Raw genomic sequence first — 19,796 nt, forward strand, 5'->3', positions numbered from 1 at the left:
ATATGCACTCTTGGAATAGTAAGCAAAGCCCTGATTATAATGATTTGCATTTTGGAAATCTTCCTGTATTTGTGTGTAATTGACTAGACATCATTAGAGTTTGATTGCAGTTTCAGCACAACCCCTAGTTTCCAAGTGAAGCAACTCCTTGCACTGCCCGGAAATTTATGTAACTCCTTCGCTTGCGATGATTTCAATAACACAAACTTGAAATACTTCTTTTCTGCCCAAATGAAGATAAAACTCAGAACTTTGACGTAACCTCTTTTGTCACATAAAGAACTCGAAGCACAATAATTCGGACAAAGAAAATTCACAGCCACAATGATTAAAAACAAGTGAAGGATAAAGCAATGTATTTAGGAAAAAGGACAGAAAATCGAATGGACCTCTTGAGTGGTAGACAGTAAAATTGGATTGACCAATGACTGAGTGAGAAGATGGCTCCGCGCGAGGGTTGCATAGGGACCGAGACAGTGCAATGTGGGGAACACTAAGCCTAATTCGCCCTCCTTCCGATGTCCAAAACGGTGCAGTAGACGACATCCAGGCTACTGTAAAAATCAGGCTTTATGCACGCTTTTAGAAGAGCATCCCTGGGAGGGATAACTATGAATGACCTTCAAGCTAGGAGAACGATTTGGGTGCGACAAAATTATCCGAGCCATGTCATTTGCCTTGGACAATTTGGAATTGTTACTATTGATCTCTATTTTGTCCAGCCAAGGTACATTCTGGAGGAGAAACTTGAGCAGGGAAAGAACAGGTTCCCACGCCAGCCAATCGGCACTGGGATCAATAATCTCAACATTCTTGAGGTGCATTAGACACTGGTAGATCCTCCGATTTGCAGAATTCCAAAATTCTTTTGCATCCAAGTTGCGACGTTCAACATTCTCCGCAATGAACTTAGTTTGCAGATATAGAACATCATGATATACGATGAGCGATACAATTGGAACAGACAAATATCCAAGTTTGACGGGATAAAATAGCAGTTGCTACATTAAGAGAAATATAAATCGATAGAGTATCCCGAATGTCAACTAAAATGACAAAGGTGCAAAGACGATTGTCAATCACGAGAAGAAAAAAAATGACAGGTTTATACACGGCCTAGGGCTGAAATTCACAAACTATGTAAGTTCATGCAAATCTGCTGTTAAAAGTAAACTGGGAGGGTTCTAATAGTTGTGTACCGCAAAACTGCGTATGCAAGTCATTTGTATGAATAACTTCTCCAAGCTTGGTGAACTTTCGAGTATTTTCACTATACTAGGAACTCATTCATGGTCCTCTGCGACGTGGAATGTCAGATGACGACATTCTAAGGATGGAAGAAACACTCTCGCCTCCGTTAATGATAGCACCTGCATGTCAGTCGTGGGGGAAGAAGCAAAAACCAATCACTTTTACTTCTTTAGGTAATAAAGAAGACCAATCCAAGACATGTGTCACGGTCAAGACGTTTTTCATGTACCAAGGACCATGCAACATGGACAAACACTAGTCCAAACCCTAATAGAGCTTCTAGAACACCCAGGGACGGGCGATATGGTAACTACGCCATAGCAATAAATACGGGTAGTTGGTGCGTAGGACGATGCGATATCGGCCACTAGATCAATAGTCGATCAACGGATGTAATCTGAGGTTCTCTACTATATAAAGGGGTGCCCTCCTTCCCATTTTGATCATCTAAGCAATAGAAGCAATTTCCATTATCTCCTAGAGCTTCTCTCTCTACGATCTGAGTGATCGAGCGATTGAGAAAAGGCTTGGCCTAGGCGTTCTAACGATTCAAGGAAGCCTAAGCCGCCGCACGGGTCGTTCCCAAACTATCGACCCATGACACATGCGTACAAGGATCTCTATAGACCAAACAAATGAGCAAACAAATAGCAAATGCTTGTCAAGAAAATTCTTTTATGACACATCAGATTTTAATCTTATCAAAATTTGAATTTATTGCTGGATCCACAAGGGCGATCAGACGTGTATAAGTCCAAAAAAGGAAAAGGCCTCATCCAGCAAAAGTTTCACTGAATCTCTATAAAATGATAATGTTTCATTGAATTAACAATATATGAGCATGGCATCATCAAGCAACCAAACAAACAATAATACAATTTAACCCTAAGCAAATGGCATAGTGTGTATTGTCTGTCCACAACTTCAATCTGACATGGCATAAAATTTAAAAATTAATTAAATAGGCTCGCACCTGAAGGCACCAGCTCCCTATCATCAATCTCGTGACGTGACGCAGCCTCTCGAGAATCCCCTTGACAAGATCGGCACGAGCCTTAGCATTATTGAGTCCAGAAATCGTCATGCTGAAATTCAACTTAGCCTCAACCAAAGAAGTCACTCGATCTAGTCTGAACTATATGCTTGTATTATTGCCCAATAGGTGCAACTTGAGAAGATGAGGCGCCCTAATATTCAAGATCGAACCATCCCTAGGAAGTAAAGTGGGAGAGTCAATGATCAACTCCCTTAAACCTCTAGATTCAACACTCATCAGCTTCGAGCCTTGACACCCTTTCAGCTCAAGAAATTCTAAAACAGGGCAGCCACTCAAAAGTCTCTTCAACGCAAGATTGATCAACCGGGCATATCCAATGCACAGTGTCTTTAGCGAAGACTAATTCACGGCATCCATAAGCCAAAGATTGCATCGAGACAATTGCAAACTCACCAGCGTAGTGAGTTGGAAGAAGTACTGCGGCAACACATAAGCCCCTAACCACCGGTGATGCAGGTTCAACGATAACTCTTGAACACCATGCACCATTATAAACTCGAGACATGTATCAATAGTTGAATCCAAGAAGGGGTGATAAGCAGCATTTGTTGGAAAATTAACTAATACGAAACCTAACCCGGATCTTGCAAATTAAGTCCAATGCGAAATTACCAGAGAAATAATGAAGAACATAAAGGATACCTAAGATTTACGTGATTCAGTCTGACGTATCAGTACCTACATCCACGGAGAGAGCTAGCAGCAAATAATCCACTAATAATCGGAGAATCCAAGTTACAATCCTAGAGTATTTTCCACACCTAGATTAAACCCAAACCCCAAGTATTTACAAATAAACCACTCAAATGGATAAAATAAACTCATGGCATAACATCCACGTGTCAAGAGCTACCTCATCGTGCACCCACACAAAGTGCTCCCTGGTGATTTATGTAATTTCTTCGTGCGGCATCCAAGATTGAAGGAGAGCTACTGTGCATCTATGTTTTGCGCAGCTCCCTTCTTTACTCTCGCGGTTATTGTGCACTACATTGAAAGAACCCACTGGCAGCCACTGTTCCTCCAACTCGTGGTTTTTTTAAGGAACCCAAAAGTGAGCGGCCACACCCTAGGTCTAAGAAGGAGACCTAGGCTAAAAACAAAGAAACCCTATTGCCTTTTCTTTTGTTATTATTATTTTCTTGTGCCCCTTCTGCAGGTTATAAAGAAACAATTGAAATGTGGTTCCATTTTTATCTTGTAGTGGCTGGCTTGATCAGGAAGAGAGACTCTTGTGCCCAAGGAAGACAAGTGAACAACAAGCTTCCTAACTTAAATTCACTTCACATTCATACTGCTCTCCCAATGCCCCGAAGGGTGCTCACTCTTCACAGACACCAATTGAGCCGAAGCAAAGCTTGAGCTTTGCCAAAGGAATAGGCTTCGTCATCATATCCGCCAGATTCTCCGTTGTCGCGATCTTTTTAACAACAACATTACCCCTCGCTAAGACATCTCGGATGAAGTAGTACTTAATGTCGATATACTTCGTTCGCTCATGATAAACTGGATTATATTCTAGATGTATCGCACCTTGATTGTCATAATGTATATCAACACATTTTTGTTCTAACCCAAAGTCCAAGAGCAACCCCGTAGCCATATCGCCTCATTCGCTATAAAAGTCAGTGCCATGTACTCTGCCTCAATTGAAGATCAGGTATCGTGGTCCTATAAGGATGCCTTCCAATTAACTGCATCACCTGCAAGCGTAAATACATACCTTACTAAAAATCTACACTCATCCAAGTCATCAGCGTGATCCGAGTCCACATAACCTGTGGTCTCACTGCCATCATTGTCCCTTCGGTACACAATACCAATGTCTGTTGTCCTCTTCAAATATATGAGAATCCACTTCACAGCTTCCCAATGAGTCTTACCGGGCCGCTTCATATAACAGCTAATCACGCTCACAGCTCGTGAAATGTCAAGCCTAGTGCATACCATAGCATACATAATACTACCTACATCACTATAATAAGGAACACATGACATATGCTCCTCCTCATCCTCAGTTTGCGGTGATAACCTATCTGAAAGTTTAAAGTGTTTCGCTAATGGTGTACTCATTGATTCGCCGACTGCATATTAAACCGTTCCACAATCTTCTCAATATATTTCTTTTGAGATGGACGTAAAACTCCTACAGTTATTTCACGTAAAATCTCCTCACCCAATATTTTCTTTACAGCACCTAAATCTTTCATCTCAAACTCGGTACTCAATTGCCTCTTCGGCACATCAATATCAGACATATTCTTAGCTACTATCAACATATCATCAATATATAGCAACAAATATATCAAAGACCCATCCTCCAATATCCTAAAGTAAACATAGCTATCCATTTGACTTTTCAAATAGTCCTGACTAGCCATGAAAGCATAGAAACACTTATACCACTGCCTAGGAGACTATTTCAGTCCATACAAAGATTTCTTTAACAAGGAAACATGATCTTCCTTACTCAGAATAGCAAATCCCTCATGCTGCCTCATGTAAATCTACTTCTCCAACTCACCATGAAGAAATGCCATTTTTACATCTAGTTGCTCCAACTCGAGATCCTGTGCAGCAACTAAGGCAAGTAATACACAAATAGAAGTATATCTTACAACAAGTCTCGCTTTATATCTCGCTGCCTCGACACCAGGAATGCCTTCCTTCCGTTTATAGACCCATTTGCTTCCAACAATCTTCTAAGTCTTGGGAACTTTAACCAACTCTCATGTATGATTTAGATAGAGTGATTCCATCTCTTCGCTCATAGCCCCTAACCACTGCGACGACTCATTACTAGCCATTGCCTCAAAATATGACGAAGCCTTATTAATCTCCACCTCGTCACTTATAGTCAATGCATAAGCAATATCAGTATAACCATAACGTACCGGTGGTTTAATTTGCCTTCTCTGTCTACTAGCGATTATAGTGTGCTGTGGCTGTGCTGATTGTTCACCATCACTGACTTCAGGAACTATGGCCTCATCTACAGCCTCAGTTTGTGTTACCTCCGAGGTCTCCGGAGTCTCCACTTGAAGCTCCACCTCACTACTGACACCATGATTTGTCTGCTCTATTGGTAGTGTCTCAGAACTCCTCAGTTGAAGCATTGCAGTCTCGTCGAAGATAACATCTATGCTGATTAGAAAACCGGGTGATCTGGGATCGGTGCACCACAGCCAATAGCCTTTCACCCCATGTGCATAATCCAGAAATATGCACTTCTTTGCCCTCGGCTCAATCTTACCATCACTCGCATGAGCATACGCAGGACATCCGAATACTCGTAATCCAGAGTAATCAACGGGTTTTCCCAACCATACTTCCTTAGGAGTCTTCCACTTGATAGCAGATGATGGAGATCGATTCACTAGGTAACATGCTATGTTCACTGCTTCGGCCCAAAATTTCTTGCCTAATCCGACATACGAAAGCATGCATCGAGCTCGCTCAAGTAAAGTTCTATTCTTTCGTTCTGCTACGCCATTCTGCTGTGGTGTCTCAGATACTGTGCGGTGTCTCACAATCCCCTCTCTCTTGCAGAACTCGGTAAAATCCTTACCACAAAACTCCATGCTATTATCGGTCCTCAGGCACTTGATCTGTTTATCTAGATGCTTCTCAATCAATGCCTTAAATTTCTTGAACCGATCAAACACATCAGATTTGTGCTTCAGAAAGTATACCCATACCTTCCTCGAATAGTCGTCAATAAATGTCAGCACATATCGGGCACCTCCTTTCGAAGGAACTGGAGATGGGCACCAGATGTCTAAATGAATGTATTCAACTGATCACTTGGTCAAATGAATAGCTGTAGTAAACTTAGTCTAGCGTTGCTTCCTAAAGATGCAATGCTCACATAAGTCCAGCTTCCCTGTCTTCTGACCTTTCAACAACCCCTTCTCACTCAACATCGTCATACCGGCCTCACTCATATATCCTAACCGCATGTGTCATAACTGAGTCAAGTCAGAATCTGACTCACCTGATGAAACTGCAGCAGCTCATGTCACGGTCTCTCCCAGTATACGATAAAGAGTATTCACTTTCTTTTCTTTCATCACTATCATGGCACCTCGAGAGATCTTCAGTACACCACCTTCAGCGGCACACTTACACCCAATGTCATTAATTATCCCCAAAGAAATCAGGTTTTTCTTGAGCTCCGGTACATGCCTCACATCTATCAATATGCACACCACCCCATCATACATCCGAATTCGAACTGTCCCTATCATCACAACCTTGCAGGCTACATTATTCCCCATCAGAACTCTACCACCATTTACAGTTTGGTAAGTAGTAAATCAGTTCCTATAAGATGTCATATGATAAGAACACCTCGAATCTAGCACCCATTCATCTCCTGACAAACTAGTAGTCACACACAAAACAACTTCTGCATCACTAGTGCTCTCCTCGGCAATGTTCGCCACATTGCTTATGGCATTTTGCCTGTCACCTCGGTTTCTCCTCTTCGGACAATCTCTCCTGCTATGCCTCTCCTCGTGACACTCAAAGCATTTCGCGCGTCCCTTGGATTTTCTATGGCGTGACTTCGACCTGCTTTTATTTCTACTGATACTGGACCCTCGATGTTGATCTCTACCTCAAATCACTAGTCTCCGCTCTACATCCTACGCTAGACTATCATCTCGCAACTTTCTCCGCCTTTTTTTAGAAAACAAGGTGGACTTTACCTCTTCCAAAGTAATTGTGGTATGCCTATATAGTAGTGAATTAGTAAAGTGCTTCCATGACTCTGGTAAAGAAGCTAACAACATCATGCCTTACTCTTCATCTTCTAGAATCTTCCCAACATTCTTTAAATCCATCATGAGTTTATTGAACTCATCTAGGTGGATCTTGATAGACGTACCTTCAGTATATCTAAACCGAAACATCCTTTACAATATGTACAAGCGATTGTTCAAACCCTTCGTTACATAGAGTGCCTGAAGTTTTGCCCACAATGCCACAACATTCTTCTCCTCGACCACCTCTATTAACACCTTATCCAATAAATTCAACAGGAATATACTCCTCGCTTTCCTCATTAACATGTCATTTTCGGCACCTTTTATCGTTTCGGGCAACTTATCCCTACCCTTAATGCTTCGGCCAAACCTTTAGTTACTAATAACGCCTCTATCGTAACGCTCCATAACCCAAAGTTGTTCCTCCCGTGAAACTTCTCAATTTCAACTTTTTCCCCCGACATAATTGCAACAACAGAATCTCCAGATAATAATCAAACAAGCAAAAGCTCCAAATCACAATCCAGAAAACCCTATCCTCAAGTTATGATACAATTGTTGTAAAATTAGCTAATGTGGAAGCTAACTCAAATCTTGCAAATTAAGTACAATGCGAAATTACCAGAAAAATAACAAAGAACATAAAGGACATCCAAGATTTATGTGGTTCGGTTCGACGTATCGGTACCTACATCCATGCGGAGAGTCAACAGCAAATAATCCACTAATAATCGGAGAATCCAAGTTACAATCACTCACTCACACGCTAGAGTGTTTCCCGCACCTAGATTAAACCCAAACCGTCAAGTGTTTACAAATAAACCACTCAAATGGATAAAATAAACTTACGACACAACATCCATGTGTCAAGAGCTACTTCATCGTGAACCCACACAAAGCGCTCCCTGGTGGCTTTTGGAATTTCTTCATGCGGCGTCCAAGATTGAAGGAGAGCTACTGTGCATCCATGTTTTGTGCGGCTCCCTTCTTTACTCTCGCGGCTACTATGCACTACATTAAAAGAACCCACTAGCCACCACTGTTCCTCCAACTTGTGGTTTTCTTCAGGAACCCAAAAGTAGGTGGTCACACCCTAGGTCTAAGAAGGAGACCTAGGCTAAAAACAAATAAACCCTATTGCCTTTTCTTTTGTTATTATTTTTTTTCCTGCGCCCCTTCTGCAGGCTATAAAGAAACAATTGAAATGTGGTTCACTTTTTATCTTGTAGCGGCTAGCTTTCTTTTTCACGATTAGGAAGAGAGACTCTTGTGCCCAAGGAAGACAAGTGAACAACAAGTTTTCTAACTTAACTTCACTTCACATTCAAACTTTATCCAATTGGGTCGGGTTTCATAAATGGCTTAAACTTGAGACATAATTCAACAGCATCAAAGACAAACCTCTTTACCTCAGTTGCGGTGCAACGTGATAGCATCGAGTTGATGAAATGGATGAAGTTGTTCAATTGCGAAATAAGGTCCTCGGGAAAACAGAGAATGATATGTGGACTAGAGGTCCAAGTGGAAGGTTATTGCTTGGACAGAGCACTGGTTTTGACGGCGTCTTTTGTGGTCAAGAAGGAGATGATATGATAGAATAAGGCATCGAGCAATGAGCTGATGTAGTCCATTTGAGTTTTGGGTTTCATCTCGATCGGAAGGAGGATATGATTGTGGATGTTTCCCTCGGCTAGCCATGTATGGAGAGACTCTTCAAAATTTTTCCTTTTGCCTGTTGACGAAGATGAACAGAGGATTATACACAAACCCAAAAAACTTTTCTTCAAGAATCAAAGAAAAAAGAAAGTATGAAGAGCAAACCGAGAGAGCACTCGTAAAGGATAGAGCCGAAAACCCAAGCTTAAGGCTACTTAGGGGGCGAAGGCAGTTGGAGAGCGTGGAATGGAAGAGCGAGAGAGACAAGAATTTGCAGAGAAAATTTGGAGAGACTCTTCAAAATTTTGCCATTTGCCCGCTGACGAAGATGAACAGAGGATTACATACAAACCCAAAAAACTTCTCTTTAAGAATCAAAGAAAAAAGAAAATATGAAGAGCAAACCAAGAGAGGGCTCGCGAAGGGTAGAACCGAAAACCTTGAAGAAAGCTTGAGGCTACTAAAGGGACGGAGGTTGAAGAGCGTAGAATAGACGACCGAGCGAGAGAGAGAGAGAGAGAGAGAAGGGGTGGTGGTTATGTTGGTTTGATTAACGGGTCATTTCAATTTTGAATTTCTTTTCTAACAAACTTCGAAAATTCAAACTTTAGAACATGCATGTGTCACGGGTCGGTCGATTAACAACGATCTCACACCCGCGCAGCCTTAGGATCACTCCCAAGTCAGCTTTACACACACACGCTCGATTTACAAAAATGGAGGGAAAGCAGTGTAGTTGTATTTCTTGCAAATGAGCATGTACAAATGAAGGGGGAGGATTCCCTACATATACAAATATGGGTCTAATCTTATCTGTTGATCCCCTCATGATCCAAGGTGGTGTTTGAACCAATACAATCATTACATAGCTATACAAGAAGTCCCAGAGGCCCTAGGGGCGTGGGGGAGCTCAAGAGAAGTCTGCCAAGGGAAGATGCGGGGTCGTTTGTTAGAGAAAACTAAAGGGTTGTGAACGGTGCTCGCGCTTAGTCACGGATGGGTCACGTCCTGTGCATGGATAAGCCGTGTCCCATTTACGGACAGGCCATGTCTCGTTCATGGACGGGCTCGGAACCCTTCACTCCCTTGGGCCGTGTCATTCTCCCCCACCTAATTGGGCAACACCCTCGTCGCGTCTTCGGCATGAAATGCGTCAATGTGCTTCCGGAACTGCCAAAGAGTTTTGGAGGGTTCCCAGCTTGCTTCACTCTCCTGAAGACCTCTCCATTGGACTAAGTATTCTCGCCTCGGCGCCCGATACTTCTTCCGTATGATCCGATCAACTATGATGCACTCGACGTCTCGGTCATACGAGATTTTTGCCCTAAGCGGTGCCCGCTGCGATTCCCTTCGGTCCGGATCTCCCTCATCTACATGAAAAGGCTTGAGCATACTTACATGGAACACCGAGCGCAGCTTGAGCTTAGATGGCAAGTCCAGTTTGTATACGACCTTCCTAACCTGTTTGAGCACTCAAAAGGGCCCCTCGCAGCGACGGATCAGGCCTTTGTGCACATCCCTGTATCGGAGGACCGCGTGTAGCTTAGCCAATATTAGGTCCACGTGCCGTCGTTTTTTGTCAGCCCATTTCTTCATGTGTTTGGAGGCCTTATGTAGGCACGTTCTCGCCAAGTCTGCTTGCTCATGCCATAATTTAGCAAACTTGTAGGCGGACAGGCTATTCCCCCGATAGCCCAAGGCAACCGTGCTCGAAGTGAGCAGCTGTTGCCCTGTCATGATCTCGAACGGGCTCTAGTTTGTGGACTCACTCCGCTGTAAGTTGTAAAAGAACTGAGTTACATCGACCAATCTCGCCCAATTCATTTGCGTTGTGCTCACATAGTATCGGAGATATATTTTGAGAAGTGCATTCACCCTCTCTATTTGCCTGTCGGTTTGGGGATGTAAACTCGTAGAGAAGTTAAGGTTCGACCCCAGCAACTTGAAAAGCTTAGTCCAAAATCGCTCAGTGGACCGAGGATCACAGTCGCTCGCGATCATCCGTGGGACTCCTCAGTATTTGAGGACGTGTTTGATGAATAGTTTGGCCGCCTCCTCAGTAGGATAATCCTTTGTTATGGGTACAAACGTCGCGTACTTAGAGAACCGGTCCACTACGACAACGAGGGTCCAGCATCCTTCGAACTTGGGTAAATTCATAATGAAATTCATGGAGACACTCTCCTATGGATGTTCTAGGACGGGAAGTGGCTCGAGGAGCGCCGACGGCGAATGTTATTCGATCTTATCCTGTTGGCACACGAGACATGTTTTCACATACGTCTCGACGTTGTCTCGCATGTGAGGCTAGTAGTATTGGTCCTCAACGAGCGCCATAATACGGTGGATCCCCGGATGTCCCGCCCATTCGGAATCGTGGTATTCTCGCAACACTTCTTTCCTTAGTTTCTCGTAGAGTGGCACATATGGTCGCCGTCCCTTAGTGTAGATGAGATCGTCCTCCCACCAGAATTGCCTGGTTTTGCCTTCCCGCGCATACTTAAGGAGTTGCATGGGCCATTGGATCATGTTTGAGCCCCTTCTTGATACGATCGACCTATGGGCAACATGGTCGACTTATGATGTTAGCCAACTCCATCTTCCGGCTCAAGGCATCGGCCACTGAATTGGCCTTTCTTGGTTTATACTCCACCACGTAGTTGAACTTGACCAGAAAGTCCTGCCATCGAGCTTGTCTCGGACTTAGCTTCTTTTGGGTCTGAAAGTAGCTCGCGGCCCTGTTATCCATCCGCATGACGAACTTCAATCTCAGGAGATAATGCCTCCACGTACGAAGGCAGTGCACCACTGTGGTCATCTCCTTTTCTTGGACCGTGTAACGTCGCTCAATCTCATTCAACTTTCGAGACTCGAACGCCATCGGGTGTCCCTCCTGTACAAGAACACTACCTATCGCAAAATTGGAAGTGTCAGTCTCTACCTCGTATGGCTTAGCATGATTGGGCAGCACGAGCACTTACTCCTTGGTTATGGCCCGTTTTAGCGGATCAAACGCTTCTTGGCATTGATCTGTCCACTCCCACGACCTTTCTTTCTTCAACATATCCGTGAATGGCACGGTGATGCTTGAATATCCCCGAACAAAACATCGATAGTAATTTGTAAGGCTGAGAAACGATCTTAGCTCAGTCACCTTGATCGGGGGTTCCCGCTCGACATTGGTATGGATCTTGGCCATGTCCATCCGTACTTGTCCATCCCCAACGATATGCCCTAAGAACGGTACATCCTATTGGGCAAAGGCACATTTCTCGCGTTTAACGAACATGTCATTCTCACGCAAGACCTGGAAGACTAGCCTCAAATGCTCGGCGTGCTCCTCGAGCGTCTGGCTATAGACAACAATGTCGTCAATGTAAACCACAACAAACCGGTCAAGGAACGGATGAAGTACCCTGTTCATTAAGGTGCAGAATGTGGCCGGCGCGTTGGTCAAATCAAATGGCATGACAAGGAACTCATATGACCCGTATTGTGTTACGCATGCGGTCTTCGGCTTGTCCCCTTCGGCGATCCGTACTTGATAGTAATCCGACCAAAGATCAAGTTTGGTGAATCATCGGGCTTCCCCAAGCTGATCGAATAAGTCTGCAATGAGGGGGATCGGATACTTGTTCTTTATGGTGAGCTTGTTTAATGCTCGGTAATTAATGCTACGGAAAGACCCGTCGTGCTTCTTTTGAAATAGGATTGGGGCGCCTAACAGAGCTTTGGACAGCCGAATGTACCTCGCATCGAATAGCTCTTTGAGTTGTTTCTGTAATTTCTCCAACTCGGGTGGGGCCATGCGATAGGGTGCCATGGCTGGTGGTCGAGCATTGGGCACTAGCTCGATCCTATGATCCACCTCTCTTCGAGGCGGTAACTTTTTTTGGCAGCTCGGGCGGCATTACATCTTGGAACAAATCGAGGACCTGGGCCACCTCGATTGGAACTTCACTCCCCTTGCCCTTGCCCTTGCCCTTGCCCTTGCCCTTGTCATCCTCGATCTTTAAGGTAGCCAAGAAGGTCACTTCACCCTTTCTCGCTCCTTTTTTAAGTTACCTCTCTTCGAGGACCTGGGTCACCTCTCTTCGAGGCGGTAACTTTTTTTGGCAGCTCGGGCGGCATTACATCTTGGAACAAATCGAGGACCTGGGCCACCTCGATTGGAACTTCACTCCCCTTGCCCTTGCCCTTGTCATCCTCGATCTTTAAGGTAGCCAAGAAGGTCACTTCACCCTTTCTCGCTCCTTTTTTAAGTTACACAATCGAGAGCATCTTTCGATCGCGTCCCGAATCGCGATGGATCGAGACTACGCATTGACATCGCGTGTCCAGAATACATATGCAATCCGTAAAAGGCATTACGCCTGCGTTTATACCATCAAGAAATCCCAAACCCAGCACAAGATCGTAATCGTCAAGGGGGATTACCTCAATGTCTTCCTTGCTGGTCCATGGACCAAGATGAAGCTCCACATCCCTAGTCATACCGCTAGTCAGGACCTCCTTGGAGTTCACCATTTTGAGCCAACCGACTTCTCCTTTCTCGACCCGAAAATTTAGCTTCTTCACGGCCTCTTGCGATATGAAGAGGTCGAACGCACCGGTATCCACGAGCACACTCATTGTGGTACTCCTGATCTTCACGTCCACAAATATCATTCCTTTAGACTCCTTGGCCTTCTTGGCTTTAATGGAACTAAGGATTCACAACGAACCCAACCGCGCCTCCTTTCGCGGCTCATCTTCTTTGCATAGGGCCACCAGCTTGCCTCTCTTAGGACACTCTTGAGCCATGTGTGGCCCATCACAAAAGAAGCACTTGAAGGTGCATACCTTTCGTTGTCCCCAACCACTCGACTCCGATTCGGTCCTAGGTGGTGCTGGTGTTGGCTTGCCTCCATTCGAGCATTTGTATTTCTCTCGGTCTCCCCCACCATTGGCCATATTCCTCGGACGAAAGTCGGGCTTGGTTGTGAATGAGGCTTTAGGTTCCTCTAGGGACTTCGCCACAAAAGTGACCGTTGTGAGATCTTTCACGTTGCATTGTTTGAACTCTTGTTTAGCCTACGACTTGAGGCCACTCATGAACTGGTGGTACGCCTTCGTGTCATTCATTGACGGGATCTGGAGTAGCAACTCTGAGAACCGCTTCTCATACTCACGGACGGTGCCCTTTTGTTCAAGGTGCTTAAGCTCGTCGCGAACTTCCTCCTCCGCATAGGCGGGATAATAGTTCCACCGAAATTCCTCGACGAATTGAGCCCAGGTTGTGATAGGGTCGCCACTCCTATCGTTTGACTTGCGACGCCACCACAACAAATCATTATCAGCTAAATACATCGCTGCTGTATTTGTCTGGGTCATGTCGTTGTTCATCCCCATGGCCTGGAAGTACTGCTCCATGTACCACAAGAAGTTGTCCACGTCTTTAGCCACCCGCGAGCCTTTGAACTCTCTTAGCTTGAGTGCATCCATACGTGGATGCATCGTGTCACCCCATTTATGCGTGCTGCTTCTTCCTCTGCGAGCTTCCCCTTGAGCTCAGTGATCTTAGCGTGCATGGCCACCATCACGGCCTCTCAGGTCTCATCCCACTGCTGCAGCAACTCGTGGGTCACAGCCTCCAACACCTCGTTGCAAAGCTCTCCCACGCTGGTTTTGAGCTGTTACACTTCGGCTAAGAGATCCTCCCTTCAGCATATACTCTTTCGACGGTTTATTGCAGGTCATCGACCATCCCTTGGACGTCCATGACGGTTCCCTCTAAAGCCGTCATTCGGCGTTCTAGGTCACCCATTGGATCCCTCGAGCTGGAGGCAGCACGACTCCTCCTAATTTGGACGCCGACTCTCTCGGTCGCTCTTCCACGATCCTCGCGGTCCTTACCTTGGACATTCACGGCACTAAAACGTGGGTTAGCTATTGCGCTAGGAACGAAGGCTCTGATACCACTTGTCACGAGTCGGTCAATTAACAACGATCTCACACCTACGTGGCCTTAGGATCACTCTCAAGTTAGCCTTGCACACACACATACTCGATTCACAAGAACGGAGGGAAAGCAGCGTAGTTGTATTTCTTGCAAATGAGCATGTACAAATGAAGGGGAAGGGTCCCATTTATATACAAGTGCAAGTCTAATCTGATCCATTGATCCCCTTATGATCCAACGGTGGTGTTTAAACCGATATAATCATTACATAGCTATACAAAAAGTTCCAGAGGCCTTAAGGGTGTGGGGGAGCTCAAGGGACGTTTGCCAAGGGAAGTTACAGGGTCGTTTGTCAAAGGAAACTGAAGGGTTGCGGACAGTGCTCGCGCTAGTCACGGATGGGTCACGTCCCGTGCATGGATGGGCCACGTCCCATTTACAGACGGGCCACGTCCCATTTACAGACGGGCCATATCTCGTTCACAGACGGGCTCGGAGCCCTTCGCTCCCTTGGGCCAGGTCACATGCAATGTGCAAAATCAAAAGTTAATCTCATCAATTTTAATGGAGATATATTTTTTGCTCTATGTAAATTTCATATTAATTTCGTGTATATTATTTGACTCTGCTACTTACGCGATTAATTAAAAATAATAATATATACTCTCTTTTTTTCCATTAGAGCAATAACTAATTACAAGAAACTAAATATCGTGATAGTAGTTATATTAATATACTATGTACTTATTACTCTACTAATAGTAACTTGAAATACTGTTAATTAATTATTTTCTAATTACGAATAACGAAGACAATAATATTAGTTGTATTAATATTCTCTACAACTTATTGTTTTATCATAAATTTTAGTTTAACAATTTGACATATTCATAATCATAAAAAATTATTAGTTATATTAATATTCTGTCATGCCCCAAACCGAGATCATGGTATTTGGTCCTAGCCCGGTCGTGAATTCCTTTGTTCCGGAGATTTGCGTCACGACGTCCCATTATGATTTTCTTTGGTTAAGTGCAAGCGGAAGCTATTATACTTAACTGTGCAATAACAACGACAATAACAATATGAGCTAGGAAGCATGTTCTTCAAGCACACATTAATTTACATAATAGTTGCTTATTTTACAAGCCGTCTTTCCCTATAGGCCTTATTGTTTATTTATTTATATCCAGATGGCATCCGGTCTTTCTCATACTATTCGCTTGGCCGGGGTAGCCCTAGCTTCTCTACCGCGGCTTCCTTCACAAAAACAAAAAGTTACTTCTTTCCCGAGCTTGGTCAACTAGCTATGGTACTCCCGCGTTCCCATTAGGCGCATCATTACCGGTGGCCTCGGGTGGTCCATCGAAATCGGAAAGGGGTTCGAGTAGATCTCTATCAAACCATACAAACCATGCTTCATATCGGTGGGGGACCAAGTCATTTGCATCTTTTTGAACCCAAACAGTGGTATGTGATTTCGGACTCTACATTGACTATGTCGATCACTGAAACATACATTTCTATTAGGAGACCATGGCGAACGGAAGGTGGCAAAGCCATACCTACAAGGCTGAAAGTAATAAAGAGTAAGTCACACAACTCAGTAAGTAAATTCACTATATTTTGGCTAAGAGGTAGCCTCGCTATTGAACAAGAGAATAACCGTTACTGTTTTGCTTGTCGATGGTAGATCAATAGCAAAATGCTTCTTACCTTGCCTATGCGTTATACAAGTCATGCTCACCAAAACAAGAGAACATTAAGCATGGTAAATACACATTGCATGCAAAGATCAACACACGGGATTCATTGTTTTGTAACCGAAATCCGTCGATTCTTCGTCACCCGGCATCTAAACTCCATCGGGCATCGCCTTGTAATCTATCGAAAGCAACATCATCTCGAAATCCATTGATGACGGTATTGCCCTGAAATCCATCCGTGGCGGCAACGTCCTGAAATTCATCGGTGACGGCTTTAGTCCCTCATGTGATTATGCAACAAGCATCAAACAATCTGATTTCTTATCTTGTCAACATTAGCCCATGCAGTCAAGCCCGAAGGCGTGCAGTGCTCGTATAGTTCATGATTTATAGGGAAAAATGCCTAATATGCGGGGTGCGGTCTAGGACACGTGGCTCGGTCCACCATGCCGAGCGCCGGTTTGGAGCCAGACTTGGCCCGAGTCTACACACCTCAATATAAACCCGTACCAAGCCGAGCTTGATCTGTGACACCACAATATGAGTACGAGACCATACGTTGCCCCGTTTTGTGACCCGTTCGTGCCTTGACTCACAACCATGATGCAAGATCAACCACTCACAAGAGCAAGCATAATACACTACAAATAAGATCATCACTTGAACTCAACCACGCAATACCACAATCTAACCAACGGATAGGGAATTCACTTACTACAAGTGGCACAGGTGGTCCTAGAAAAGGGTGTTCAGTGATGGTGGGGACGAGTGAGAGAGAATGGCCAAGAGAGTGACCGAGGGAGAAAGAGAGGCCGAGAGAGTGATAGTGTGCACGGTTGAGGGAAAGAATGAAATGGGATGGTGGCTCTCCTATTTATAGCCAAGGGCTCTAATGATGATCTTGCCAAATGGACCAATCATGTCTATTAAGGTGGCACCTAATAATAGAGGACAATCTTGTAAGAATCTTAGGCTTAATAATTGGTGATCCAATTGGCTAACAAGTGTCTTACTTATCTTGCAAGCCTCACATTAGGGTTATTATGCCCTATGTTTATGGTATATGAATCACCCTATTCATTTATGACTAAAAGGACACCTATGTCTCTAATGATGGTTTCTCCAATAATTGCCTTGACTTGTCTCCATTCTTCTTGTTCCTAAGTTCCTAAGCCTCTAATGATGGTTTCAATCCTTACACCTGTACTCGCTTAAAGAGCTGATATTATTAAAAGTACAAGAAAAGTGCAAAGAAGTTAAGTTCTAGTCAACAAGGGACAGAAACACGCGTTCGGGTAAGTGATCTGATCTGCAGAGGGAATATAATCATTACCATGTAGCAGGTAAACAGATAAATGGAGATTATTAAAGAGAGGCATCCATTTGAAGACAAGCCGTGAATAGAGAGAGCGAGTGAGGACAAAAAGAATCGAGACCAAATAGTCTATGGCGGCACCACCGAACTCAAAGCCGAAGTCCTCCAGCATCCAGCTCTCGCCCCTAGCTGTCGGGGTCGTCGCCGAGTCCACAACAGTCTGCGATGCCGGAGTCGACGAATTGGTGTAATTGCAAGCACCTGATGTACAAAGGCATACAAATGCGGAGCTGGGGAAGTGGGTGTCACGGATCCATGAGCCGGGAAAGAACCTGGGCGAAATCTGGCTCGACAGCTTCTCCACCGCCGAGATGGTAGCGCGTGCCCACGATGCCACCGCCCTCGCCATCAAGGGCAACTCCTCCATCCTCAACTTCCTCAAACTGGCGCCCTTCCTCCCTCGCGCCGCATCCTCCTCCCACAATGATGTCAAGGCCGCCTCCATGACTAGCTTCTCCGCCGACGCCGCCACACCGTCACCTTTGGACGCATTATCACCATCTATCTCCACACCGAGGACGTTGTCCTCTTGCTCCTTGTCCTTGTTGTCGTTGTCATGCACCAACAACGTATCAGCATTGAAAGAGCTGGGGGAGATACTGGGGAAGATAGTGGAGCTGCCTCGGCTGGGAGCCATCTGCGAGTGCGAGCCGATGATGAGTGATGTGATGAACAACTTGGTTTACTCAGACCTGGACACGTGAGCGGATCCTTCCGGCGATTAGATGAACAACATGGAGAGTGGTATTGGCAGCAGTTTTTAGCCTTTGTGCGGTAGTATTAATGCTTCATGATGCAGAAAGCAAGCAAGAAAGGGGATTGTCATCGCTCACCCTCCTTTTACTAGTATTTTTTTTCAAAGTCATTTGGAAATTGCAAATGCTCTACGAGCATAAACCCTAGAAAAACTCTTAACATAGTACAACAATGTAAGATATCCAATTTACAAAATATATATTTATGGCTTAAAGATTTCAAGAAATATATCATGTCTCCAGCATTTCATATTCATGGAGAGTATTACTATGCTATTTCCAGAATTCCACTTCCAGCATTTTAAGAACGAGTATCTATTTGGCAGGTTCAACATGAGGATGAAATTAGTCCCAGAAGATTCCGCTGGCACGATCACCACATTTTATGTGTGCGTACATATGCATTTCTCATCAACCACGGCCTTTATTCATGCAACAACAATACTATTGTGATAGTAGTTAACTAATATTGCAGTTGTCTTCTCAGGGACCAACCCTTGACGAGATCGATTTCGAGTTATTGGGCAATTTATCAGGAGATCCATCTATTGTCCACACGAACAAAATCCTACAAGGGAAAGGAGGCAAAATACAGGAGTTCTTTCTGTGGTTCGATCCCACGAAGGACTTCCATTTGTACTCAAATGTGTGGAACCCTAAGAACATCATGCAAGATAACATCTCTCCCTCATACAAATCTTTGCTTCAATAGTTCTAACATTGCAAGGATAACACATGGTTCACATGTTTCTTGCTTGTACTATACTGCCTAACCAATAATAATCAAATTTATTTAAGAAATTATGGAGGCACCCCAATAATGTCAAATTTCATTTGTTTCTTAAAAATGGCCAGATTTTTTGCGGTTGAAGTTCCTATTAGGGTTTGCAACAACTAGGGATTGAAGGGAGTGCGATACCCGACCAACCGACTGATGAGGATGTACATGACTATATGGAGCGCTGAAGATTGGGCCATACAAGGTGGACGAGTGAAGACCGACTGGTCGAAGGCTTTGTTCACCGCCTCTTACAGGGGCTACAATGCAAATGCCTGTGTCTGGCCGTCCTCGTCCTTGCATTGTCCCTTCAGCTCAGCAAGTCCGGCGCTGGGCAATGCGTGGCAAAAGTCCTTATCATCAGGGATGTACCATGATGATAAGGACCAAATATAGATTCAAATCTACAAAAGGGATTATAATGTACTAATTTTGAATATGAACGAAAGATAGGAAACGATGGTTACACCTGGATCTAATAGTTAAAATTCATTTTAGTATATGCGATAGG

At 44.3% G+C, this 19,796-nt stretch overlaps 2 pseudogenes; one reads left to right on the forward strand and one right to left on the reverse strand.

The window, feature by feature from the left end:
- Positions 1 to 563: 563 nt before the first annotated feature.
- On the reverse strand, positions 564 to 8,705 carry LOC115686705 (F-box/LRR-repeat protein At5g02910-like; annotated as a pseudogene).
- A 10,057-nt stretch (positions 8,706 to 18,762) lies between these two features.
- Positions 18,763 to 19,681, forward strand: LOC115686703 (xyloglucan endotransglucosylase protein 7-like; annotated as a pseudogene).
- Positions 19,682 to 19,796: the final 115 nt, after the last annotated feature.

The sequence above is a fragment of the Syzygium oleosum genome, unplaced genomic scaffold, assembly GCF_021117445.2.
Source record: "Syzygium oleosum isolate NSW1041296 unplaced genomic scaffold, Sole_v2.1 Sole_v2.11, whole genome shotgun sequence".
In the NCBI taxonomy this organism is placed as follows: Eukaryota; Viridiplantae; Streptophyta; class Magnoliopsida; order Myrtales; family Myrtaceae; genus Syzygium; species Syzygium oleosum.